At 40.7% G+C, this 26,375-nt stretch overlaps 3 long non-coding RNA genes across 5 annotated transcripts; all 3 read left to right on the forward strand.

Annotated features, from left to right (window-relative positions):
* The first annotated feature begins 6,667 nt into the window (after positions 1 to 6,667).
* On the forward strand, positions 6,668 to 7,980 carry LOC121896086. Its single transcript, XR_006095919.1, has 2 exons — positions 6,668 to 7,041; positions 7,604 to 7,980. It is a non-coding gene; the product is annotated as an uncharacterized LOC121896086 (long non-coding RNA).
* Positions 7,981 to 10,443: 2,463 nt separating this feature from the next.
* LOC121896085 lies at positions 10,444 to 11,756 on the forward strand. Its single transcript, XR_006095918.1, has 2 exons — positions 10,444 to 10,817; positions 11,380 to 11,756. It is a non-coding gene; the product is annotated as an uncharacterized LOC121896085 (long non-coding RNA).
* Positions 11,757 to 14,219: 2,463 nt separating this feature from the next.
* On the forward strand, positions 14,220 to 22,178 carry LOC121896084. Of its 3 annotated transcripts, XR_006095916.1 has the most exons (6): positions 14,225 to 14,593; positions 15,137 to 16,160; positions 18,613 to 18,734; positions 21,289 to 21,430; positions 21,516 to 21,559; positions 21,817 to 22,118. It is a non-coding gene; the product is annotated as an uncharacterized LOC121896084 (long non-coding RNA). The 3 variants fall into 3 exon arrangements; XR_006095915.1 differs by having other exon boundaries at positions 14,220 to 14,593; positions 15,137 to 18,734; positions 21,817 to 22,178; XR_006095917.1 differs by lacking the exon at positions 18,613 to 18,734 and having other exon boundaries at positions 14,228 to 14,593; positions 21,817 to 22,117.
* The last annotated feature ends 4,197 nt before the right edge of the window (positions 22,179 to 26,375 follow it).

Here is a 26,375-nt window from a genome sequence, read left to right on the forward strand (position 1 = left end):
CGCTGGTTGTCGAGGTGGTGTCCAGCAAACGATGTGGGCTTCATAGATAATTGGCAGACTTTCTGGGGAAGACCTGGTCTGATTAGGAGAGACGGCATACATCCCACTTTGGATGGAGCTGCTCTCATATCCAGAAATATGACCAAGTTTATTAGTAAACCAAAACCATGACAACCCAGAGTTGAGACCAGGAGGCAGAGCTGCAGTCCTACACGCTTCTCTGCGCTTCCATTAGAGCAGTTACCCACCCAAAACCACATAGAGACTGTGTCTGTCCCCCGACCACATAAATCAATTAAATCCAAAGTAAACAAAAGAAGAGTCATTCATGAAAATCTAGTAAAAATTAAAACCACTACTGCAATAGTACAACAAAATAAGATAATTAAATGTGGACTCTTGAACATTAGATCTCTTTCATCTAAAGCTGTTTTAGTAAACGATTTAATTTCAGATCATCGTATTGATTTATTTTGTCTCACTGAAACCTGGCTGTGTCATGAAGAATATGTCAGCCTTAATGAATCCACTCCCCCAGTCATATTAATACTCATATTCCTCGAGACACTGGCCGAGGAGGAGGAGTTGCAGCCATTTTCAACTCAAGCCTAATCATCAACCCTAGACCTAAATTTAATTATAACTCATTCGAAAGCCTTGTTCTTAGTCTCTCTCAGCCAACCTGGAAAACTTTACAGCCAGTTCTATTTGTTATAGTGTATCGTCCTCCTGGCCCGTACTCTGAATTCCTATCTGAATTCTCAGAGTTTTTGTCGTATTTAGTCCTTAGTACAGATAAAGTAATTATAGTAGGTGATTTTAATATTCATGTGGACGTTGATAATGACAGTCTCAGCACTGCATTTATCTCATTATTAGACTCAATTGGCTTCTCTCAGTGTGTAAATAATCCCACTCACCGTCTTAACCACACCCTAGACCTTGTTCTGGCTTATGGGATTGAAATTGAACTGTAATAATTTTTCCACAAAATCCTATTTTATCAGATCATTTTTTAATAACTTTTGAATTCCTATTACTGGATTATACACCATTAGACAAAAATGTCCTCACTAGATATCTATCTGATAGTGTTGTAGATAAATTTAAGGAAGCAATTCCGTCAGTACTGAATTCACTGCCATGTCTCAATACTACAGAGGACTCTTATGTTAACTTTAGTCCCTCCCAAATTGATAATCTTATTGATAGTGCTGCAGGCTCACTAAGACAAACACTCGACTCCATCACCCCCTTAAAAAAGAAGATAATAAAACATAAGAGGTTAGCTCCATGGTATAACTCCCAAACCCGCAAATTAAAGCAAACATCGCGAAAATTGGAAAGGATTTGGCGTTCCACCAAAGTAGAAGAATCTCGCTTAGTCTGGCAAGATAGTCTTAAAACATATAGGAAGGCCCTCTGTAATGCCAGAGCCGCCTATTACTCAGCATTAATAGAAGAGAATAAAAACTGCCCTAGGTTCCTTTTCAACACTTTGGCCAGGCTGACAAAGAGTCATAACTCTACTGATCCATGTGTTCCTATAGCTCTCAGTAGTAACGACTTTATGAGCTTCTTTAATGATAAAATTCTAACTATTAGAGACAAAATTAACCACCTCCTGCCCTCAACAGGCACCGTTCTCTCCCCAAACACAGGAACCTTGGTAACGGCAGTAAATCCTGACATATATTTGGACTGTTTTTCTCCAGTAGACTTGTCTGAACTAACTTCAATGATTTGTTCAGCTAAACTATCAACCTGTCTCTTAGATCCCATCCCAACTAGGCTGCTTAAGGAAGCCTTACCCTTAGTGAGCACTTCTTTACTAGATATGATCAATCTGCCTTTAGTAACGGGCTATGTACCACAGTCCTTTAAAGTAGCTGTAATTAAACCTCTTCTTAAGAAGCCTACTCTTGATTCAGGCATTTTAGCCAATTATAGACCTATATCTAACCTTCCATTTCTATCTAAGATCCTTGAGAAAGCAGTCTCTAATCAGTTATGTGACTTTCCACATAACAATAGTTTATTTGAGGATTTTCAGTCAGGATTTAGAGCGCATCATAGCACAGAGACAGCACTGGTGAAAGTCACAAATGACCTCCTAACTGCGTCGGACAAAGGATTTGTCTCTATACTTGTCCTGTTAGATCTTAGTGCTGCATTCGACACAATTGACCATCAAATCCTTTTGCAGAGACTGGAACATTTAATTGGCATTAAAGGAACTGCATTAAGCTGGTTTAAGTCCTATTTATCAGACCGATTTCAGTTTGTACATGTTAATGATGAATCCTCCGTGAAGGCAAAAGTTAGACACGGAGTTCCACAAGGTTCTGTACTTGGACCAATTCTTTTCACCTTATATATGCTTCCTTTAGGTAATATTATTAGGAAACACTCCATAAATTTTCATTGTTACGCAGATGACACCCAATTATATTTATCAGTGAAGCAAGATGAACCCAATCAGTTAAACAAACTCCAAACATGCCTTAACGACATAAAGACCTGGATGACCTGCAATTTTCTACTACTAAATTCAGATAAAACTGAAGTTATTGTGCTTGGCCCTAAACACCTTAGAAACACATTATCTAATGATAAAGCTACTCTGGATGGCATTACCCTGGCCTCCAGCATCACCGTAAGGAATCTGGGAGTTATCTTTGATCAGGATATGTCCTTTAACTCCAACATAAATCAAATCTCAAAGACTGCCTTTTTTCACTTACGTAATATCACAAAAATCAGGCACATCCTGTCCCTAAAAGATGCAGAAAAACTAGTTCACGCATTTGTTACTTCTAGGCTGGATTATTGCAATTCCTTATTATCAGGCTGCCCTAACAAGTCTCTAAAGACTCTTCAGCTGGTCCAGAATGCAGCTGCACGTGTTCTGACTAAAACTAGAAAAAGAGACCACATTTCTCCCATTTTAGCTTCACTGCATTGGCTTCCTGTAAAATCTAGAATAGAATTTAAAATCCCTCTCCTAACGTACAAAGCCCTTAATGGTCAGGCACCATCATATCTTGAAGAGCTCATAATACCGTATTATCCCACTAGAACACTGCGCTCCCAGTATGCAGGCTTACTGGTGGTCCCTACAGTCTTTAAAAGTAGAATGGGAGGCAGAGCCTTCAGCTATCAGGCTCCTCTTCTATGGAACCATCTTCCAGATTGGGTCCGGGGTGCAGACACCCTCTCTATGTTTAAGAGTAGGCTTAAAACTTTCCTTTTTGATAAAGCTTATAGTTAGGGCCGACCAGGCTCACCTTGGATCAGCCCTTAGTTATGCTGCTATAGGCCTAGACTGCTGGGGGACTTCCCATGATGCACTGAGCTCCTCTCTCCTCCTCCTCTCCATCTGTATGCATTCATGTAACATCAATGCATGTCACTAACTTTGCTTCTTCCCCGGAGTTTTTTTTGTGCTTTCTCACCTGAGTCCCGGGCCGAACCTTCGCGGTCCTTCACAGTCCTGATGGCATCCTTCCCTGGCTGTTGCTGCTTGTGCTTGTTGTTGTTGTTGATGTTGTGATTGTTTTTCTTCTGTCCCCCCTCCCCCTTTCCCTCTCTCTTTCTCTCTCTCAACCCAACCGGTCAGAGCAGATGGCCGCCCACCAAGAGCCGGGGTCTGCTTGAGGTTTCTACCCGTTAAAGGGGAGTTTTTCCTTACCGCTGTCGCCAAGTGCTTGCTCATGGGGGAATTGTTGGGTCTCTGTAAATTAAAGAGTACAGTCTTGCCCTGCTCTATGTGAAAAGTGCCTTGAGATGACTTCTGTTGTGATATGGCGCTATATAAATTGAGATTGATTGATTGATTGATTGATGGTTTGTATTATGTTATGTCAACTTTCTTGTCAAACTCAGTCCATTCGAAAAAATATACAATACAAACAATGTACATCACATACATTCAAATGAAAAGAAAAAAATGGCAACTTTTATTTATTTGTTTATTTTTTATAAAAGTCAGTTATACCATTCTTCAAAACGATACTCCCTCATTTGTTGTTTTGATGGTGGTGGAGAGCGCTGTCTAACACGTCAGTCCAAAAGTTCTCATAGGTGTTGAGTTTGGGTTGAGATCTGGTCACTGCGAGGGCCATAGTATAGACTATGACTCACATCATTTTCATACTCATCAAAACATTCAGTGAACCCTTTTGAACATATAAATTGGGGCATTGTCATCCTGAAAGAGACCACTCACATCAGGATAGAAATGTTTCATCATAGGATAAAGATGATGACTCAGAACAACTTTGTGTTGATTTGCAGTGACTCTTCCCTCTGAGTGGACAAGTGGACCCAAACCATGCCAGCAAAATGCCCCCCACAGCATAACAGAGCCACCAGATCCCCTCACTGTAGGGGTCAAGCATTCAGACCTGGACCAGCTTTTCCTTGAATTTGTCAAGCGTCTGTATGTATATAGGATGATATGAATAAATTGATAATGAGCATAGATTAAAAGAGCAATTGGCCATATGTTATACAACTATGTATCTTTATTCAAAAGATGAGACATTATCAGTGAGTGATCTTTGGGAAAGTGTTGACCTGTTTGATGAACCTTCAACACTGTAGTTGGCATTTTGGAAGCTAGATGGCGCTGGAACGTGCTTGTTGGCGACATGACTTTTGTTAAATCCCAAAACTGCGATGAATCAGGTGTCTCTGGCCGGGTGCGGTGGCGCGCGCCTGTAATCCAAGTTACCGGGAGGCTGAGGCTGGAGGATGGCTTGAGCTCAGGAGCTCTGAACTGCAGCGGACTATGTGGATCGGGTGTCCGCACTAAGTTGGGTATGGATATGGTGCTCCTGGGGGAGCTCGGGACCACCAGGTGGTCTGAGGAGGGGTGCACCGGCCCAGGTCGGAAACGGAGCAGGTCAAAGCCCCCGTGCCGCTCAGTAGTTGGATGGCGCCTGTGAATAGACGCTGTAGTGCAGCCTGAGCGATACAGCGGGACCCAGTCTTTTTACACTCTGCACACTTTACAACAAACAGCTGTGACAGCTTCATGTTCCAGGAAGAAACCTCAGAAAGCAATGCTGCTTAGTCTGGCCCACACTGCCTCCATCTGGAGAAGAGGAGCACTTACTATCAATCGCACCAATCAATGCAGCACCACAGACACACATCACTATAACACTAAAACTAGCCTATATTGTGTTATAACTATTTTGTTGTATACTATAAGACAAGTTTTTACGGTGGTGGAAGAAGTAAGCAAAGTATTATCTTCCGGCCTCATACACAGCTCCCACAATACCATCACACATAGCACAGAGGGCTTTGGGGTGAGAAATGTCCATTACAATTGACATCAGAACACATAATTGCTCCTTTGCTGAGATATACATCACTCAGGAGGACATGAGTTTTCCCATAGTATGACAAGACATCCTCATGATCCAATATTAACTCTATGACAATTTTTTCCTAAGTTACACCGTTTACAGATCATACAGCCTAGTAACATTACTGACACAATTTGGGAATGATTTAAAGTTGATTACTTGTGTAAAAGGAATATTTACAAGAACCTGCTGGTTTCATGTAATATTTTGTACATTATATGCTAATTGTCTGCTAACAATGTGCACACTGCACGTGGTGACAGGAATTTCAGTGTCTCCTGCGACCAAAATTCAAATCTTACCTCCAAAGCATATTTGGCATACTGTATAAATGTGGGTGCTGTCTGTTAATATTCGGTGTGCTCGGGCTGTATAGTCATATTTAGGGAAGTGTATATTTTTTTTTATCTTGGGAAGAAGAGTTTTCTCCGGAGCTCTTGGCTCATTAAACTGCCTGCTGCTTATGAGAGGAGCTGTTGTGATTGGCATCAATCAAGCTTCCCTTAACTCCACCTGTTGTTGTGAGAAATATTCTATTTATCAATGAATTTGAGTTTCAGATGTTTATTTTACTCTTTCATTTCATCTTCTGTTCGTCGTCACGGCTATGTGACATCACAGAGGATGTCCATATTGATGTGTCATCAGTTGTCAGTTGACAGCAGCGCTTATTTGACGTCATCAATGACAGCGTCAAGGCTTGGAACCGAGTTTATAAATAGGACCCCCTCCTGCCATCAATCACCATTCCACACTCCCTCACAGGAGACGTGGAGGCTCTGATGCACCGCAGCAGCATGCGGCAGCCGTCGCCTCGGTCTGCAGCCGAGGGGAGTCCTCGATAGCCGCCAGGTGTCATGCATGGCTGAGCTCGAGCTCGCGGTCCACCGCTTAGCTCGAGCTCGCGGTGCACCGCTGAGCTCAAGCTCGCGATGCATGACACCGGGGGGCCCTGCCAGTGCATAGATCTGGCCTAGTCTGTCGTGCTGGTATGGGAGGCTCAGGCAGCCTGGTTGCTTCAGAGCCTGTATATATTGCTGCTTCTTTTTTTCTTTCTTTTCTTTTCTTTTCTTATCCTCTTGCTTTCTTTCTTCACTGCATGCATACATTTATCTACATTTATGTATATTTATGTACGTGAATGTACATTTATATACGTGAATACATATTTATGTACGTTTATGTACATCTGCGCTGCGCGGGGCGCAATTGACTGAGATGACTGCCTGCAGACATGTCCCGAACAGGACTAAATCCAGGACAAGTTGTAACAGGCAAACAGTGTAGGTGTTAAAGTACTTGTAAGCCAGTAGAGAATTGGGTCCAATTCTATCTTTATTTTTCTATAGTTTCCTTATTTATCTGATTTTCATTTGTTAATCAATCTGTCAATGACTTATTTTACACACACAGTCCTTATTTGTCATATCAACTAGAGCAAACTTATGATTGGTTAGAGGGAGTTAAGTCCCACCCTCTGTTTACGCAGAAGTCAGTGAGTTGCAGTGCGGGTAAAACAGCAGCGGTCGGAGTGGATGAGAAATAGAGAGTTAGAAGAGCGATTATTAACATATCCATGAGATAAAATAGTCTTGTGAAGACGTCAGAGGTGTGCGAGGGTCCGTGAGCCAGGAGTAGTAGTACTTTTGGCATTATCGTCTTGGTGAGTTGCCGAGCTAATTAGCGCCAGCGCATGCTAAGTGTATTAGCCACACTGTGAGTTGATGTGTGAGGTGGCAGAAAACGTGTCTGTGCTCCATAAACGCTTGAACTTGGCTTATCACTGCTGCTCACTGTTTCTGTTAACTATCTTAAGAGTTAAAAACTGAATATTATTGCTCTGATAATTTAGAAGAAGTAAGGTATGATGTTTATTTTGATACTGTGTGTGTAGTTATATTGAGATACCTTGTATGATGAAACTGATGGATAAGTTCATTTATAACTAAAAGTTAAAACATCATAATTCATGGGTTAACAGCTAAAATTCATGTTGATTAAATTCATGTTTAAAAGGTTGATTAAAAATGTATAAAAAGGTTGAAAAAAATGTATAAAATGTGGGAAATACTTACATTGAGATAAAAAAAACAACTGTACAGTTAAAAGAGAGAATTCATTTAATCATTATTGTGCTACAGTAATGTGTGGAGAATTATTATATTACTATGGCCATTAGAGAAAAGTAGTGACGTCATGAAAATAACAGTCCTGTCTTCATGCAGGCTGGGTTTTTTTGAGAACAAGAGAACTGGATCTGGATTCTCCCTGTGGATGGGAGATGGCGAGCCCCCAGTGAGATCTCTTCTTAACCTAAGGAGTGAGGAACCGAGACCTGAGAAGAGGACCTGGTATCTTTTTTTGCTTCCACTCAAGTATCAGTGTGGTAGGACCACCACACATCCGACTACTTGAATTTTTCCCCCTGATTTGACATAAAACATTGACTTGAGCGCGCTGACTGATATGGCAAAGACATTAAAGGGACATTACACTCTAAGTTCTGCTGAAAGACTGTGAAATCTTGAGATATTGATGATAATTGCACTGCATTTTATGTTCATGTTTTATAACTTGGTACAGTAAACTTACCTCAAACGTTCCTCGTGGCTCCGTTTACCTGTTTTGCCTGCCGTTCCCTTTTCAACCCTCCCATTACGAAATGTTTGATCATAGGATAAAGGTGATGACTCAGAACAACTTTGTGTTGATTTGCAGTGACTCTTCCCTCTGAGTGGACAAGTGGACCCAAACCATGCCAGCAAAATGCCCCCCACAGCATAACAGAGCCACCAGATCCCCTCACTGTAGGGGACAAGCATTCAGACCTGGACCAGCTTTTCCTTGAATTTGTCAAGCGTCTGTATGTATATAGGATGATATGAATAAATTGATAATGAGCATAGATTAAAAGAGCAATTGGCCATATGTTATACAACTATGTATCTTTATTCAAAAGATGAGACATTATCAGTGAGTGATCTTTGGGAAAGTGTTGACCTGTTTGATGAACCTTCAACACTGTAGTTGGCATTTTGGAAGCTAGATGGCGCTGGAACGTGCTTGTTGGCGACATGACTTTTGTTAAATCCCAAAACTGCGATGAATCAGGTGTCTCTGGCCGGGTGCGGTGGCGCGCGCCTGTAATCCAAGTTACCGGGAGGCTGAGGCTGGAGGATGGCTTGAGCTCAGGAGCTCTGAACTGCAGCGGACTATGTGGATCGGGTGTCGGCACTAAGTTGGGTATGGATATGGTGCTCCTGGGGAAGCTCGGGACCACCAGGTGGTCTGAGGAGGGGTGCACCGGCCCAGGTCTGAAACGGAGCAGGTCAAAGCCCCCGTGCCGCTCAGTAGTTGGATGGCGCCTGTGAATAGACGCTGTAGTGCAGCCTGAGCGATACAGCGGGACCCAGTCTTTTTACACTCTGCACACTTTACAACAAACAGCTGTGACAGCTTCATGTTCCAGGAAGAAACCTCAGAAAGCAATGCTGCTTAGTCTGGCCCACACTGCCTCCATCTGGAGAAGAGGAGCACTTACTATCAATCGCACCAATCAATGCAGCACCACAGACACACATCACTATAACACTAAAACTAGCCTATATTGTGTTATAACTATTATGTTGTATACTATAACACAAGTTTTTACGCTGGTGGAAGAAGTAAGCAAAGTATTATCTTCCGGCCTCATACACAGCTCCCACAATACCATCACACATAGCACAGAGGGCTTTGGGGTGAGAAATGTCCATTACAATTGACATCAGAACACATAATTGCTCCTTTGCTGAGATATACATCACTCAGGAGGACATGAGTTTTCCCATAGTATGACAAGACATCCTCATGATCCAGTATTAACTCTATGACAATTTTTTCCTAAGTTACACCGTTTACAGATCATACAGCCTAGTAACATTACTGACACAATTTGGGAATGATTTAAAGTTGATTACTTGTGTAAAAGGAATATTTACAAGAACCTGCTGGTTTCATGTAATATTTTGTACATTATATGCTAATTGTCTGCTAACAATGTGCACACTGCACGTGGTGACAGGAATTTCAGTGTCTCCTGCGACCGAAATTCAAATCTTACCTCCAAAGCATATTTGGCATACTCTATAAATGTGGGTGCTGTCTGTTAATATTCGGTGTGCTCATATTTAGGGAAGTGTATATATTTTTTTATCTTGGGAAGAAGAGTTTTCTCCGGAGCTCTTGGCTCATTAAACTGCCTGCTGCTTATGAGAGGAGCTGTTGTGATTGGCATCAATCAAGCTTCCCTTAACTCCACCTGTTGTTGTGAGAAATATTCTATTTATCAATGAATTTGAGTTTCAGATGTTTATTTTACTCTTTCATTTCATCTTATGTTCGTCGTGACGGCTATGTGACATCACAGAGGATGTCCATATTGATGTGTCATCAGTTGTCAGTTGACAGCAGTGCTTATTTGACGTCATCAGTGACAGCGTCAAGGCTTGGAACCGAGTTTATAAATAGGACCCCCTCCTGCCATCAATCTCCATTCCACACTCCCTCACAGGAGACGTGGAGGCTCTGATGCACCGCAGCAGCATGCGGCAGCCGTCGCCTCGGTCCGCAGCCGAGGGGAGTCCTCGATAGCCGCCAGGTGTCATGCATGGCTGAGCTCGAGCTCGCGGTCCACCGCTTAGCTCGAGCTCGCGGTGCACCGCTGAGCTCAAGCTCGCGATGCATGACACCGGGGGGCCCTGCCAGTGCATAGATCTGGCCTAGTCTGTCGTGCTGGTATGGGAGGCTCAGGCAGCCTGGTTGCTTCAGAGCCTGTATATATTGCTGCTTCTTTTTTTCTTTCTTTTCTTTTCTTTTCTTTTCTTTTCTATCCTCTTGCTTTCTTTCTTCACTGCATGCATACATTTATCTACATTTATGTATATTTATGTACGTGAATGTAGATTTATGTACGTTTATGTACATCTGCGCTGCGCGGGGCGCAATTGACTGAGATGACTGCTTGCAGACATGTCCCGAACAGGACTAAATCCAGGACAAGTTGTAACAGGCAAACAGTGTAGGTGTTAAAGTACTTGTAACCCAGTAGGGAATTGGGTCCAATTCTATCTTTATTTTTCTATAGTTTCCTTATTTATCTAATTTTCATTTGTTAATCAATCTGTCAATGACTTATTTTACACACACAGTCCTTATTTGTCATATCAACTAGAGCAAACTTATGATTGGTTAGAGGGAGTTAAGTCCCACCCTCTGTTTACGCAGAAGTCAGTGAGTTGCAGTGCGGGTAAAACAGCAGCGGTCGGAGTGGATGAGAAATAGAGAGTTAGAAGAGCGATTATTAACATATCCATGAGATAAAATAGTCTTGTGAAGACGTCAGAGGTGTGCGAGGGTCCGTGAGCCAGGAGTAGTAGTACTTTTGGCATTATCGTCTTGGTGAGTTGCCGAGCTAATTAGCGCCAGCGCATGCTAAGTGTATTAGCCACACTGTGAGTTGATGTGTGAGGTGGCAGAAAACGTGTCTGTGCTCCATAAACGCTTGAACTTGGCTTATCACTGCTGCTCACTGTTTCTGTTAACTATCTTAAGAGTTAAAAACTGAATATTATTGCTCTGATAATTTAGAAGAAGTAAGGTATGATGTTTATTTTGATACTGTGTGTGTAGTTATATTGAGATACCTTGTATGATGAAACTGATGGATAAGTTCATTTATAACTAAAAGTTAAAACATCATAATTCATGGGTTAACAGCTAAAATTCATGTTGATTAAATTCATGTTTAAAAGGTTGATTAAAAATGTATAAAAAGGTTGAAAAAAATGTATAAAATGTGGGAAATACTTACATTGAGATAAAAAAAACAACTGTACAGTTAAAAGAGAGAATTCATTTAATCATTATTGTGCTACAGTAATGTGTGGAGAATTATTATATTACTATGGCCATTAGAGAAAAGTAGTGACGTCATGAAAATAACAGTCCTGTCTTCATGCAGGCTGGGTTTTTTTGAGAACAAGAGAACTGGATCTGGATTCTCCCTGTGGATGGGAGATGGCGAGCCCCCAGTGAGATCTCTTCTTAACCTAAGGAGTGAGGAACCGAGACCTGAGAAGAGGACCTGGTATCTTTTTTTGCTTCCACTCAAGTATCAGTGTGGTAGGACCACCACACATCCGACTACTTGAATTTTTCCCCCTGATTTGACATAAAACATTGACTTGAGCGCGCTGACTGATATGGCAAAGACATTAAAGGGACATTACACTCTAAGTTCTGCTGAAAGACTGTGAAATCTTGAGATATTGATGATAATTGCACTGCATTTTATGTTCATGTTTTATAACTTGGTACAGTAAACTTACCTCAAACGTTCCTCGTGGCTCCGTTTACCTGTTTTGCCTGCCGTTCCCTTTTCAACCCTCCCATTACGAAATGTTTCATCATAGGATAAAGGTGATGACTCAGAACAACTTTGTGTTGATTTGCAGTGACTCTTCCCTCTGAGTGGACAAGTGGACCCAAACCATGCCAGCAAAATGCCCCCCACAGCATAACAGAGCCACCAGATCCCCTCACTGTAGGGGTCAAGCATTCAGACCTGGACCAGCTTTTCCTTGAATTTGTCAAGCGTCTGTATGTATATAGGATGATATGAATAAATTGATAATGAGCATAGATTAAAAGAGCAATTGGCCATATGTTATACAACTATGTATCTTTATTCAAAAGATGAGACATTATCAGTGAGTGATCTTTGGGAAAGTGTTGACCTGTTTGATGAACCTTCAACACTGTAGTTGGCATTTTGGAAGCTAGATGGCGCTGGAACGTGCTTGTTGGCGACATGACTTTTGTTAAATCCCAAAACTGCGATGAATCAGGTGTCTCTGGCCGGGTGCGGTGGCGCGCGCCTGTAATCCAAGTTACCGGGAGGCTGAGGCTGGAGGATGGCTTGAGCTCAGGAGCTCTGAACTGCAGCGGACTATGTGGATCGGGTGTCGGCACTAAGTTGGGTATGGATATGGTGCTCCTGGGGAAGCTCGGGACCACCAGGTGGTCTGAGGAGGGGTGCACCGGCCCAGGTCTGAAACGGAGCAGGTCAAAGCCCCCGTGCCGCTCAGTAGTTGGATGGCGCCTGTGAATAGACGCTGTAGTGCAGCCTGAGCGATACAGCGGGACCCAGTCTTTTTACACTCTGCACACTTTACAACAAACAGCTGTGACAGCTTCATGTTCCAGGAAGAAACCTCAGAAAGCAATGCTGCTTAGTCTGGCCCACACTGCCTCCATCTGGAGAAGAGGAGCACTTACTATCAATCGCACCAATCAATGCAGCACCACAGACACACATCACTATAACACTAAAACTAGCCTATATTGTGTTATAACTATTATGTTGTATACTATAACACAAGTTTTTACGCTGGTGGAAGAAGTAAGCAAAGTATTATCTTCCGGCCTCATACACAGCTCCCACAATACCATCACACATAGCACAGAGGGCTTTGGGGTGAGAAATGTCCATTACAATTGACATCAGAACACATAATTGCTCCTTTGCTGAGATATACATCACTCAGGAGGACATGAGTTTTCCCATAGTATGACAAGACATCCTCATGATCCAGTATTAACTCTATGACAATTTTTTCCTAAGTTACACCGTTTACAGATCATACAGCCTAGTAACATTACTGACACAATTTGGGAATGATTTAAAGTTGATTACTTGTGTAAAAGGAATATTTACAAGAACCTGCTGGTTTCATGTAATATTTTGTACATTATATGCTAATTGTCTGCTAACAATGTGCACACTGCACGTGGTGACAGGAATTTCAGTGTCTCCTGCGACCGAAATTCAAATCTTACCTCCAAAGCATATTTGGCATACTCTATAAATGTGGGTGCTGTCTGTTAATATTCGGTGTGCTCATATTTAGGGAAGTGTATATATTTTTTTATCTTGGGAAGAAGAGTTTTCTCCGGAGCTCTTGGCTCATTAAACTGCCTGCTGCTTATGAGAGGAGCTGTTGTGATTGGCATCAATCAAGCTTCCCTTAACTCCACCTGTTGTTGTGAGAAATATTCTATTTATCAATGAATTTGAGTTTCAGATGTTTATTTTACTCTTTCATTTCATCTTATGTTCGTCGTGACGGCTATGTGACATCACAGAGGATGTCCATATTGATGTGTCATCAGTTGTCAGTTGACAGCAGTGCTTATTTGACGTCATCAGTGACAGCGTCAAGGCTTGGAACCGAGTTTATAAATAGGACCCCCTCCTGCCATCAATCTCCATTCCACACTCCCTCACAGGAGACGTGGAGGCTCTGATGCACCGCAGCAGCATGCGGCAGCCGTCGCCTCGGTCCGCAGCCGAGGGGAGTCCTCGATAGCCGCCAGGTGTCATGCATGGCTGAGCTCGAGCTCGCGGTCCACCGCTTAGCTCGAGCTCGCGGTGCACCGCTGAGCTCAAGCTCGCGATGCATGACACCGGGGGGCCCTGCCAGTGCATAGATCTGGCCTAGTCTGTCGTGCTGGTATGGGAGGCTCAGGCAGCCTGGTTGCTTCAGAGCCTGTATATATTGCTGCTTCTTTTTTTCTTTCTTTTCTTTTCTTTTCTTTTCTTTTCTATCCTCTTGCTTTCTTTCTTCACTGCATGCATACATTTATCTACATTTATGTATATTTATGTACGTGAATGTAGATTTATGTACGTTTATGTACATCTGCGCTGCGCGGGGCGCAATTGACTGAGATGACTGCTTGCAGACATGTCCCGAACAGGACTAAATCCAGGACAAGTTGTAACAGGCAAACAGTGTAGGTGTTAAAGTACTTGTAACCCAGTAGGGAATTGGGTCCAATTCTATCTTTATTTTTCTATAGTTTCCTTATTTATCTAATTTTCATTTGTTAATCAATCTGTCAATGACTTATTTTACACACACAGTCCTTATTTGTCATATCAACTAGAGCAAACTTATGATTGGTTAGAGGGAGTTAAGTCCCACCCTCTGTTTACGCAGAAGTCAGTGAGTTGCAGTGCGGGTAAAACAGCAGCGGTCGGAGTGGATGAGAAATAGAGAGTTAGAAGAGCGATTATTAACATATCCATGAGATAAAATAGTCTTGTGAAGACGTCAGAGGTGTGCGAGGGTCCGTGAGCCAGGAGTAGTAGTACTTTTGGCATTATCGTCTTGGTGAGTTGCCGAGCTAATTAGCGCCAGCGCATGCTAAGTGTATTAGCCACACTGTGAGTTGATGTGTGAGGTGGCAGAAAACGTGTCTGTGCTCCATAAACGCTTGAACTTGGCTTATCACTGCTGCTCACTGTTTCTGTTAACTATCTTAAGAGTTAAAAACTGAATATTATTGCTCTGATAATTTAGAAGAAGTAAGGTATGATGTTTATTTTGATACTGTGTGTGTAGTTATATTGAGATACCTTGTATGATGAAACTGATGGATAAGTTCATTTATAACTAAAAGTTAAAACATCATAATTCATGGGTTAACAGCTAAAATTCATGTTGATTAAATTCATGTTTAAAAGGTTGATTAAAAATGTATAAAATGTGGGAAATACTTACATTGAGATAAAAACAACAACAACTGTACAGTTAAAAGAGAGAATTCATTTAATCATTATTGTGCTACAGTAATGTGTGGAGAATTATTATATTACTATGGCCATTAGAGAAAAGTAGTGACGTCATGAAAATAACAGTCCCGTCTTCATGCAGGCTGGGTTTTTTTGAGAACAAGAGAACTGGATCTGGATTCTCCCTGTGGATGGGAGATGGCGAGCCCCCAGTGAGATCTCTTCTTAACCTAAGGAGTGAGGAACCGAGACCTGAGAAGAGGACCTGGTATCTTTTTTTGCTTCCACTCAAGTATCAGTGTGGTAGGACCACCACACATCCGACTACTTGAATTTTTCCCCCTGACTTGACATAAAACATTGACTTGAGCGCGCTGACTGATATGGCAAAGACATTAAAGGGACATTACACTCTAAGTTCTGCTGAAAGACTGTGAAATCTTGAGATATTGATGATAATTGCACTGCATTTTATGTTCATGTTTTATAACTTGGTACAGTAAACTTACCTGAAACGTTCCTGGTGGCTCCATTTACCTGTTTTGTCTGCCATTCCCTTTTCAACCCTCCCATTATGAACCTAGCCCCTGGTCCATATATTCTTTATTCTTTACCCTGTAGCACCTAGTGGGTTACATACTCAATAACAGGTGGTGTGCCATTGACAAGTTAAAGACTGATGTGGCGAAAATCTCAATCAAGTGCGCCCTGTTCAGTGCGTTGGGACGTGCCCAGCGCACTTTAGTGGATTCATGGAAATCTGGCCGGGCGCACCTGAACCGCAACTGGACAACTGGACAACCTGTGGAGAAAAAAAGAAGCGGATGAAAGAAGGAAATAGCAAATATTCAGGCTCTGAATCTCCCATCCCAGATAGCAACTGACTCTGGACCGGGTCCGCCTCCAAACCGGCAGATCCATGTTACAGTCTCACCTGTTTTACATCCCCGTGTCAGATACGGACCGTATACAGGCTGACGAGTGGGCGTGTCAATCAGATTCGCAATCAGTCAGCAGAGTCAAAGTAGTTACGGGCCAGAACCATAGAAACGAGCACACGATTTTTTTTTTCTGTTTCCTTTTGTTCAGTCGTATCAGACCAGACCAGGGAGAAGCAGGAGACCGTTGGCGGCTTTTCCTCCAGCCCTGGAAAATTATTTATAATCGTAAGGCGAACAATGTTGTGGCAAAACAGTATTTAAAGTGGTTTAATGCTTCTAAACATAATTTCAGAAGGTTTTGACTTCCCATTTAAGCTTGCTAATAATATTATATCGGCAACGGCTAGCTTTTTAGCCGGGCTAGCTTACTTAACTAGCTAAGTTAGTTAGAATTAATAATGAATAAACAACTCTGTGTTTGTTATTAGTGATGTTACAACCAATGTTGCCCACAACTTGCTTTTCATCCGCATCTTACTATCTGTTAACGTTACGTTAGCTGCTCATAGGAATGTAGCCAGTAGCATATAGGCTAACGGTTAACCTTAAGGCAAACTGCTAACGCTAGTTTGAAACAGCACCATTTGACAGCACAACCTGTCTCTATTTCAGGTTCAGGTTCCCCCAGAAGTTTTTTTTTTTTTCCTGCTTTGATTTCCCCATCATTACAGTAATTTTCAAATCCAGGCTATAAGTTAGTTAAAGTTTTGTAATCTTATTGGATAAGTAACGTAAAGAAGTTAAAAATTTCATCTTAAGTTAGCTGTAATTCATTGTATGATCGCTGTGTAATAAGTTGTGTAATGCGCTGCAATATGTATTACCACTGAAAAGCATATTGTATTTGGTTGTTCATTTAGTTGTTGTGACTAGCTAAGAGAGAGGTTCACTCACCTCTGTACTTGTAACGTTAGTCAATTTGTTCGTGGTGTTGTGTTGAATTGCTCTGGCACAGACTGAACAAAAATTGAACTTCATGGCCACTGGTTTCACAGCAGTAACCTGCGTGTGGCGATTCTGATGTGAACACAGTGTAAATGCATTATGTTACTCATAAACTTACAGTACATGACATTTTAAGCTTAAGTACAGTTGATCGGTGTGCAATACTGAGCATTTTGAAATTTGAATGGAGTTTGTACTGTATACAGGTGCTGTTATAAATACAATGGGACTGAATGGGCCTCCGTGGACATTAATACATTATATAATTCACAAACTACACGTCATCTTTATGAGCTCAAGTAGAGTTAAATAGTGTGCAATAATGAGTATTTTGAAATTTGAATGGAGTTGGTAACAAATAACAAATTTCATATTTAGGCTAAGCTTTTTATTACCAAGTGTTTTCTGTCACATGTCTGTCAGGGGTTAGTGAAATTTTACAGATTAAGTTATGTAAAACTGTGATGAGGTTCATGATATATTAGTACACTGAGATAGCTGGTAGAGGTAGCTTGTTCTTTTTAATTTGCCCCACCTTTTGTCTTGTTTCTGCCAGCTTTGCACATACAACCATTTGGGGTTGGTTTCACAAACAAATAGTTTGACTATGGCTTAGAGCAAACTAATAGTCACACTTCAGATAGACTTCTAAATTCATATGTTGCACAAAGCTGTCTAGTTCTTAATTGTTTTAAGATGGACTAATTTGCTATTGAATCTGGGTAAATTTAGACTTTTTTGAAACTAAATAACATGACTGATTATTGAGCAACCCTGTCAAACCACTCAGCTCTGTTCACTCCAGTAGAAAATATTTGTCTTCTGGAAGAATTTAAAGTTACAAGGACAATTGACTGTGAAAATTCTGTGAAGATTGCAACAATACAAAAAACTTACAGTAGCATAAAGTCTCAAGGCAGTGTAAATCCGTAGCAGAGGTGAGCTGCTGTGGCTTCTTAATGTGGCAGGGATCAGAACCTCTTCCAACTCGCCAGACTCAGGATAGTTTTCAAATGAAAATGACTGATGATGTCCACACTGCTGTATATTTCCAACAGGTTACTAAACTCTCTAAAAACTCTTTCCCTCCTCATTGGTCACTTCACAAAAATGTTAACAAACCAAAATTTATGACACATATTTTCCTCTTTTTTGTCATGTGGTGCCACTGGTCAGAAGTTGTCACTGATTGTTACCATGGAAACACTAGTCTGTTACCATGGGTCTTAGTTCTGAGTTAGCCTTGGGATAGGGTGTAGGGGTGTGCCCAAATAAAAATACATTATTCGGCAAAGCACAAATAGTGTTTTCTTTGTTTGTTTGTTTTTGGTTTTGTTTTTAACGAATATTTGTTTCATACAAATATTTTAAAACATGTCAAATATAAGCAGCCTTAAAGGTCTTTATTTTTGGAAAACTGTCTAGCTTACCATCAGACCACATGAGACCAATGTGAAACTAGAGGTCTATAAGTTACATATTGGTTGTATATTGTAGAGCTTTTTTACTTTTTCCATATTTTTTTTGATCACTTATTTGAATCTTCAGTTCATTTTCAAAAGCTTGTTGTAGGGGACCTTACAGTAAAATATTTTTTTGGCATAATCATATTGGTCTGTAGACAATACTGTAATTCTGGAGGTGATATCAGATTCAATATGTTGGTGAATGTCAACAAATATTTTTACTATTAGTCACTATTGGTTCTTTTTTGTCAAATAATCTTTTTTAGAGACAAGATGAAAAGGAGGCAACCTCCATTAACAAGCTCTGGAGTCAGGCGGAGGGCCCGCTTATCAGGGGTCAATGGGAAAAAGTGCTTCAAAGAAATGGGCACAAGAAGTCTGTTGATCAGTAAGTATTGTAGAATACAGTGTGGCCATTGCTCGTAGAAGAGGACAAAACACAGTTTTTTTTAATTCACAACAGTGCTGATGTAAGGGATGCAAGTCGAGGAGAATGAATTTGTCACTGAAGTGCTGTTGAGTGGGAATTTTTTACCTTGTTGCCAGTGTTAGTGTCATTCATCTGAATTAGGTCTGCCTGTAACTGGGAGTAGTTGGCAGGGGTGCTTTTGAAGTTGCTCTAACTGCTAACGCTAGCCTTAACTAGCCTGAGGCTTAACTAGCCTATATAGTACTGCTTGTACTATCACTCTGTTAGTATTGACCAAATAAAATTCTAAATAATTAGGTTTTTGACTTCTTATTTGATGTTGCTAAAAGCATGCCCTCTAACCCGGTACTACAACAAAAACACAGAAAACACAGTTCAATTTCCTGCTGTTACACTGCATGTCTCCTACTTGTCTGTTAATTGTATTATGGTCTATTAAATTTTTAATAAAAATTACCGTATTTCCTCAAATAATGGCTGGTGGCATGGTCGACAGAAACAAATAAAGGTTGGCCCCAAATACAGGCCAGGGATAATAACAAGGATGGATAAACTTTTGGTGCCTATCATATGGGTCATTCTACAAAACAGGTGCCATTTCCACTTTGCAATTTTTAAAATTTTTATCAACAGCAAAAATTTTTTTTAAATCCACAACATAAAAGACATGTTAATCCTCCAAGAAAAAATATTTTTCCACCTCAGGCATAAAATCCTTATTAATATGATCCTTTTTATTGAAACATGGGAGCCATTCTTGTACCACCCTGTCATGGACAATATGTACACCAGTTGAATAATAACACATGAAATGAATTTTAAAAATCTAATGTTTTCCTGCAAGTAAAATGTCCTTTTTTAGGATATCATCAATAGAAAGTTTTTTTCATTTTTAGATTCTTAATCTTAAATTATGAATTCGACATGTCAATGGCCTCATTGTTTTTACCAAAAATACTAATTCACTTCAAAATTTCAAATAAAAGTTATAATCATTTGATTAGTCCACAAAACAATAATGTTATTCAAAATGACCCTGTGACAGGGTGGTTCACTGTTACGGGATGGTACGGACAAACTGTCTCTCTATGTGATCTGTTGGTTTTAGCCTTCATCTGATAATAGAAACTTTTATTAATTCTGGAGACAGACCTGTCCTGAAATGTAACGTTATTCTTTAAACACAAATACTTAATAACACATTTGGACAAGAATAAGAAAATAAAAACTCTTTAATGTTAGGTAAGAGAGGTTGCATGTAATTGGGATATAATTAAGACTTTTATTTTATATGTTTTGAAACTACAGTATTAGATAATTGGACATAATTTGGTGAGTGAGTGAGTCAAAGATAGTGAGTGAGTGAGTGAGATTAGTGAGTGATTCAGAGATAGTGAGAGAGCAAGTGAGTGATTGATTTGAAATATCATTTTCTTTGCATTAATAGTGTAAAAAAATTATCTATCCCTATCTATTTTGCGTGACGGGGTGGTAAGGTTGAGCTTTACAGACCATGTCTCTGGCTGCTCCAAAGGCTTAAATTATGTCACTTCCTCTTTGTGATGTCACTTATAGCAACAGTACAGTATTTATAGCCAAAACCGGTGAGTGTGACGGGGTGGTAAGTCAAACTGAGGAACACACACAAATCATAAATTTTTTACAAAAAATAATGTTTTTATTTTGAATAAATATATTTTATGTAGTGACACACACATACTCCTTAAAATAATAAAGGTTTGATAAAAATATAACATTTATTTGGTGATATTTTAGATGTAAATGTCATGTTGGTCAATCCAGACATGTGAAAATGGCCCTGTACTAATAAAAACTTACCAAGAAATAATGTGTTACTCTTTAAGAATAGCATTTTCTCATATATCTTGTTATGCACCTCATCAAACATTGCAGACACAAATGGCACCTGTTTGGTAGAATGACTCATATAATGTGCATGCCAACTAAGCATAATGTACATTCATTTCTATCGCTTTAATTTAAGAATTTTAACAATATAACCATGCTATTTTAAACACCTTCTTGTTCTGGATTACTCATCTGAAGTGTTATAAAACCATGCAAGTCACTGAATTTTCCACAACACATTCCTGCAAATATTTCAAAATAAAAGCCTTAAATGTTAAGAAATGAAGGTATGCTGTCTACAGAAATGCTAGAGGGTGTTTAATTTGAGATGGATACAGGAAGTCTTGAGTTTATATGTAACAGCATAATGCAGTAACAAAACTTTAAAACAGGCAAACAGGAGTGGATCAGAAAAAAAGGAGGATTCGTACTAAAAGGGAATTAGAAATAAAGGCCTATCACTAATATAAGGCTGGGTAGCCTCTGCAGTTGAGGTGCTATTTGAGGAAATTCTGTAATTAATTGTTGTTGTTAATTTTTTTCACCCCTCTAAAGCAGCTATCAAAACAGTGGGTTATTAGCTGGGCTAAGTGGAAAATGGACTTATCTGTCTTACAATGTGATGGACATTCTCTCTCAACAGGGGCTGTAAGGAAGCCAACCAAGCTGCTAGCAGTGCTCCAGACAGTGAGATCGACTCATACGCTATCAGATGGTTTAACTTGGCATCTGACTGGGGAGGTGGCCGCAAAGACCATGCCAAGGCTAAAGAGACATTAACCACGGTAAATTTCAGATAATGTATTGTGCTAGTCTTTTGCAGCAGTACTTATGTTGTGTGTTTTTAACTTCACTATTGGCTGTTTATAGGCATCACAACATTCCACCGAGCAGCAGTGGCTGACTTCATAAAGGTACTGTATATTTTGCATTCATGATTACTGTGGCAGCCGCACTAAACACTGATACTGAGTGTTAGTGGTTTTCTTTTTAGCACTGTTAACATACAAACATTTTAAGTAATGACAGTACACATAGCCTTTTGTTTTTCCTACAGCACACACTTTATTTTTTGACAGTTTGCTAATTTGTATGCACATTTTGGTTAACATTCTGTCATTTCTTGCTTGCTTTAAATTATGTTCTAACTTTTTGTTTTTCATGGATCCAGCTAAAGAAGTGGCATGAGGAAGTGGAAGTGACAGCAGGCAGTGGGAGAGGTCACATGGGTGGAGATATGTTTGGGATTCAGTTAAACTTAATTATTTTAAGTTTTGTTGTTTTTTTTGTTTGTTTTTTTGGGGGGGGGGGGTGGGGGTCACAGTTAGTTTGGTTGTGAATAATGTTGGTTCAAATCTTTGTTGCTATTAAGGTTAAGGTTGTTAGTTAATTGTTTATTCCTGCCAACCCGGTTGAGTTCATTATGCTGTTTTACTTTTCTCGAGTGATCTTTGTATTTTGAATTTGAATTTTAAGATTAAATTAAATTGTAAATAAATAACAATGTTTTATGCTACACACCTGGTGTTCTTGAGCCTTACTGCTTGGTCCCTGACAACTACATTAGTTCTTCCCAGTGTGCTTTGGTGTGTCAAAGGTCAGTTTTTATACTTACTTCTGTTACACTCTAAATTACAGGTTTAAAAGGACTTCGTCTCTTCTTCATATGCCATACGCTATTGTCATATGACATAAATACACTATTTTTTATCTTCTTGTCCCATTTTAAATGCATTGCTTTTCATTGGGTCAACAATTAAAAAATCAAATCTACTCAGTTGAGTACTCCATAATGAAAATAATCAGCTGTTGTGGCCCCAGTCAAAATGAAAAGCAATGTACTTGAAAATGCAAAAACTTAAATCTAAATTTATTTTAGAATAGCGTTTGTTTGGCATACAGTCTGACACAGCAGATGGAAATTTTAATTACAGTAGCAGCACTAAAGATGTCCCACACTGCTGGGAGGGTGTGTTGATAAATTGTAGGGGGCACTCAGTTTACACTCAACATGCACAGGTAAACCCAATTTGATGTCATGTCACGCTTCATTCACTTTTTTCTGGGGTTAATCCACCGTGAGTAGAGTACACTTCATTACAGATTTTGACTGATGAGTGTACAGTGAACGATCAGCAAAGCAGCATCTCCTGTCGTAACTTATGATTTCTGTTTTTTTTATTTTTTAACAACCAGTTATGATGATGCAACTATAGTTCTAGAAATTTATATCCTGAGATACTTTTTTAAATTTGAATTTAGTTATGGAAAAGATAAAGGTTAGCCCAGAACTAATTCAGATACAGCAAATATTTGAACAAAATGGCTAGAAAGTGATCCGATCTGGAGCTGTCCGAGTACCGGCCCAGATAAGAAAGGACGCCGGCCCGGGTCCATTTTACAGATCTGGCCCAGAACTTATGGAAGCTCTGGGCCGGAACCAGTACAGAACTGAACCAGATCTGGCCCACCTACGGACAAATGACTACAAAATAATCTCATCCGTTCTGGAGCTGGCCCAGTGCCGGCCCAGAAGTGAAAAAACGGATCCACACCGTTATTGGCCCGTTGTGCCAAAGGACACCATCCCGGGTCCATTTTACAGATCTGGCCCACAACTTATGGAGGCTCTGGGCTGGATCTGGGCCATATCATTTTTGCTATCTGGGATGGAGCCAGAGCCTCCCGTACCAGCAGCGATTAAACAGAGTTGGCCAGGTCTGCGCGCTGGTAGGGCCCCCAGGTGTCACCGACAGATTAAACTCAGCGGCTTCACCTGGAGGTAACGAGAAGCATGGAGGAGACTCCTCGTTAGCAGCCAGATGACTGGAGGAGTTCCTGTTCACAATCTAAGGTCTGAGCCTTGATGGCGTTATGGATGACGTCAAATGACCACTGCTGTCAAATGAGAACTGATGACACATCAATATGGACATCCTCCTTGTTTGTTTTATTGAATGTTTGTGGTGACGTCATCTATCATGCCAGGGCTATGTGACACCACAGAGGATGTCCATAATGATGTCCCATCAGTTCTCAGTTGACAGCAGTGCTTATTTGACGTCATGAATGACAGCTTGAAGGCTTTGACCCGAGTTTGTAAATAGGACCCCCTCCTGCCATCAATCTCCATTCCACACACCCTGACAGGAGACGTGGAGGCTCTGATGCACTGCAGCACCATGGCAGCCCACGCCTCGGCCCACGTCTGCAGCTGAAGGGAGTCCTCGATAGCCACCAGGTGTCAAGCATGGCTGAGCTCAAGCTGGCGGTGCATGACGCTTTGGGGCCCTGCCAGTGCATAGACCTGGCCCAGTCTGTCGTGCTGGTATGGGAGGCCCTGGGTGCTTCAGAACCTGTATATATGCCGCTTCTTTTTTTAAAATTTTTCTTTTATTTCTTCACTGCATGCATACATTTATGTACGTATGTATATTTATATACATTAATGTATATTTATGTGTGTTTATGTACGTTTATGTATATTTATATACGTTTATGTATATTTATGCATGTTTGTGTACATTTGAGGCACTGCGCGGGGCGCACTTGACTGACATTTTCGCCACATCACTGGGTTCACATCACTGCTCTGTAACGTGTCAACAACACACAGACTGCTATGAAGTACTTTTACATGTCCACTGTTTGCCTCTTACAACGTGTTCTGCTTTTAGTCCTGTTCAGGATATGCCTGTATGAGTCTTACATTATCCAGGTTTCTGATGGTCTGTGTCGGAGTGACAACCTCTGTCATTTCTGCATTAAGGTGGCTTCTATTCTCATCTGCATATCAGTTATCCATGTCCTGACCACGTTTATATTATGTTATGTCAACTTTCTTGTCAAACTCAGTCCATTGGAAAAAAATATACAATACAAACAATGTACATCACATACATTCAAATGAAAAGAAAAAAATCACAACTTTTATTTATTTGTTTATTTTTAATAAAAGTCAGTTATACCATTCTTCAAAACGATACTCCCTCATTTGTTGTTTTGATGGTGGTGGAGAGCGCTGTCTAACACGTCAGTCCAAAAGTTCTCATAGGTGTTGAATTTGGGTTGAGATCTGGTCACTGCGAGGGCCATAGTATAGACTATGACTCACATCATTTTCATACTCGTCAAAACATTCAGTGAACCCTTTTGAACATATAAATTGGGGCATTGTCATCCTGAAAGAGACCACTCACATCAGGATAGAAATGTTTCATCATAGGATAAAGGTGATGACTCAGAACAACTTTGTGTTGATTTGCAGTGACTCTTCCCTCTGAGTGGACAAGTGGACCCAAACCATGCCAGCAAAATGCCCCCCACAGCATAACAGAGCCACCAGATCCCCTCACTGTAGGGGTCAAGCATTCAGACCTGGACCAGCTTTTCCTTGAATTTGTCAAGCGTCTGTATGTATATAGGATGATATGAATAAATTGATAATGAGCATAGATTAAAACAGCAATTGGCCATATGTTATACAACTATGTATCTTTATTCAAAACATGAGACATTATCAGTGAGTGATCTTTGGGAAAGTGTTGACCTGTTTGATGAACCTTCAACACTGTAGTTGGCATTTTGGAAGCTAGATGGCGCTGGAACGTGCTTGTTGGCGACATGACTTTTGTTAAATCCCAAAACTGCGATGAATCAGGTGTCTCTGCCCGGGTGCGGTGGCGCGCGCCTGTAATCCAAGTTACCTGGAGGCTGAGGCTGGAGGACGGCTTGAGCTCAGGAGCTCTGAACTGCAGCGGACTATGTGGATCGGGTGTCGGCGCTAAGTTGGGTATGGATATGGTGCTCCTGGGGGAGCTCGGGACCACCAGGTGGTCTGAGGAGGGGTGCACCGGCCCAGGTGGGAAACGGAGCAGGTCAAAGCCCCCGTGCCGCTCAGTAGTTGGATGGCGCCTGTGAATAGACGCTGTAGTGCAGCCTGAGCGATACAGCGGGACCCAGTCTTTTTACACTCTGCACACTTTACAACAAACAGCTGTGACAGCTTCATGTTCCAGGAAGAAACCTCAGAAAGCAATGCTGCTTAGTCTGGCCCACACTGCCTCCATCTGGAGAAGAGGAGCACTTACTATCAATCGCACCAATCAATGCAGCACCACAGACACACATCACTATAACACTAAAACTAGCCTATATTGTGTTATAACTATTTTGTTGTATACTATAACACAAGTTTTTACGCTGGTGGAAGAAGTAAGCAAAGTATTATCTTCCGGCCTCATACACAGCTCCCACAATACCATCACACATAGCACAGAGGGCTTTGGGGTGAGAAATGTCCATTACAATTGACATCAGAACACATAATTGCTCCTTTGCTGAGATATACATCACTCAGGAGGACATCAGTTTTCCCATAGTATGACAAGACATCCTCATGATCCAATATTAACTCTATGACAATTTTTTCCTAAGTTACACCGTTTACAGATCATACAGCCTAGTAACATTACTGACACAATTTGGGAATGATTTAAAGTTGATTACTTGTGTAAAAGGAATATTTACAAGAACCTGCTGGTTTCATGTAATATTTTGTACATTATATGCTAATTTTCTGCTAACAATGTGCACACTGCACGTGGTGACAGGAATTTCAGTGTCTCCTGCAACCGAAATTCAAATCTTACCTCCAAAGCATATTTGGCATACTGTATAAATGTGGGTGCTGTCTGTTAATATTCGGTGTGCTCATATTTAGGGAAGTGT

Source organism: Thunnus maccoyii, chromosome 4 (genome assembly GCF_910596095.1).
Source record: "Thunnus maccoyii chromosome 4, fThuMac1.1, whole genome shotgun sequence".
NCBI lineage: Eukaryota > Metazoa > Chordata > Actinopteri > Scombriformes > Scombridae > Thunnus > Thunnus maccoyii.